This window comes from Gracilinanus agilis, chromosome 4, assembly GCF_016433145.1.
Source record: "Gracilinanus agilis isolate LMUSP501 chromosome 4, AgileGrace, whole genome shotgun sequence".
Taxonomy (NCBI): Eukaryota; Metazoa; Chordata; class Mammalia; order Didelphimorphia; family Didelphidae; genus Gracilinanus; species Gracilinanus agilis.
This window is the reverse complement of record NC_058133.1, coordinates 477,347,402-477,349,778: the sequence shown is the minus strand read 5'-3', so window position 1 is coordinate 477,349,778 and position 2,377 is coordinate 477,347,402.

The following is a 2,377-nucleotide window of genomic DNA, read 5'->3' as shown; positions in this document are numbered from 1 at the left end:
GAATTACAACAGTGGAGACTTGGGATACCTTGAGAATGATACTGGGGTGATCAAAGACCTGGGAAGGGAGTAAAGCCAGAGAGGAGCTTATCTAGAGTTTGGCCACTGGGGGGAGGAAGCATGCCATTTGGTAGCCTCCAATTTTAATTAGTATCCTTGCTAATGATGCTAAGCTCAGATGTTTCTCCATTGCTAGAAGACTTGATACAGCAGTCTTTGCAATCTGAAGACCTAAGATCAAATCCTACCTCTGACTGTACCTTCAATACCTTTAATTCCTTATCTTTAAGATGAGGGGATGTATTAGACGACCTCTAAGATGCCATAAAGCTATGGTCCTATAAACTGCAAGCACTTCCTGATTTGGAAAACAGCTGAAATGAACAATGTCACTTAAAACTGTCCAAAGAAATGTACTTTTCTTGATAAATTTTGCTATTACCTTCAGAGTCACTCCTCTAATAATTCTTTTCAAAAATAATCATTTGGAGATCTTCATGTTTCAAGGCATAAATTAAGACTGTAGTTGTGAAGATTTGGAGACCAATAGTTTCTTATTTAGTCATCTTTTTCATCTCCATTTCACTGTTTTCTCCCATTTTCATCCAACCACTATCAAGAGCCTCCTGAAAGGGGAAAAATTAAGTAAAGTTTTAATTCCAAAAAATTTCAATTTGCCACCCATAGATATTTATTTTGTGGTAAATCCAGTGTGCTACAGTAAAGGGTCAAAACCTTGGGTAGACAATAAGCCAAAGGGAGACAATTTTCAGTCCTTGCCAAAGGCACAAAAATACCCAGTACTATTTCTGGCTCAGCTGATGTGTGTTTATAGATTGAGTATACATACATAATACACATATAGGTATATATAGTTTAGATATGCCTCCAGACATTTTCTTTTAACTTAAATATAGCAACTGAAGAATCATCCTTTTCTCTGTCCCTCCCTCACCACTACCTCCCTGAGTCACTGAGCACATGGGACTAAGTGGTCTGGTCATAGGATCGTTGGATTGGCAGCTGAAAGGAATCTTAGAGATAATTACATATAAACCTCTCATTTGACACTTAAGAAAACTGAGGTCCAGATAAAATAGATTGCTATTGCTCTTATGTTGTTATTACCCAAGTTCATCCAGCCAGTGTTTAAAAAAAAAGATTCAAATAGATCTTCAGTGTAGATGCAATACTCTTGGAAGGTAGTTTGGTGTGATAAAAAGAGTATTGGATTTAGAGAGGATTTGAATTTGAACCCTTGGTTCTGCTTTGGGCACACTACCATTTTCCTCATTTGCAACATGGGATATTAGAATAGAGATGGAAGAAAACTCAAGTGTCATCTACACCAACCTCCTACCCCAACCAGAGTCTGTCCATCACCAAATGGAATCCAAAGTTTAGGGAGTTAATGGGAGCAGCATCAGAAGCTTTGCAGCTGAAGGGGGCTTCTGTTGGGTTCTAGCTGCCATCATTTTCTCTATTCCCGAGTTCTTCTAATCCCAACTGGTCACAGGGAAGGAATTTTCTTTCTTAGTACTCCCTTCTTTCTCATAATCCTCTAAAGTTAGCTCTATCCTCTTAGGTATTTTTTCACCCCTTAAAACCTTTATTTCCTGTCTTAGTAACAATTCCAAAACCAAAGCTCAAGGGCTAGGCAAATGGGATTAAGTGACTTGCCCACAGTCACAGAACTAGGAAGTATCCCAGTCTAAATTTGAACCCAGGTCCTCCAGACTCCAGGCCTGTGCTATCTAGCCACCTCCTAGGTACTTTTAAAACAGGTATTCTTGGCTTCTTTTTTGGTCATGAATTCCTTTGGCAGTCTGATGAAGTTTATGGACCTCATCTCAGAATAACATTTGTTTCCTGCATTCCTAGTTGAAGGAAATGATACCTTTCAATGAGAGATTAAAAAGAAAGATTTTTTCCCTGTCCAAATCCATAGATAACCTGAAATCTACCCATGGATCCTTTTTTTTGGGGGGGGGGTCTTCTGGGTTAATAATCCTTGTTTTAAAGGACTTTAAAAGTGACAGGCACCAAAAGGGAAACATGGAACACAGCTGAAAAGATTTAAGCCTTGTGCTTTCTTAGATTTCCCTGCTACTTGACCTCCTTTTGCAAGTTAGTTCAGCTCTCCATCACTGAGAAGGTGGGCTCCTGCTTCAGCAAAACACACAGGGACTGGGTTTGGAGGCCTCATTGTCCTAGAACCTACAGCCTCAGAAATTGTACTTGTGGGACAGGCTCTCCCTACTCTGTAATGTCACTACAATATCCTTAGCTCTCTGTTACCAATAAGTATCCAGGCAGATAGGAGCCCCCACTAACAAAAGCTAATGCCTTTATATCTACTCCTTTTTGTAGTCACATT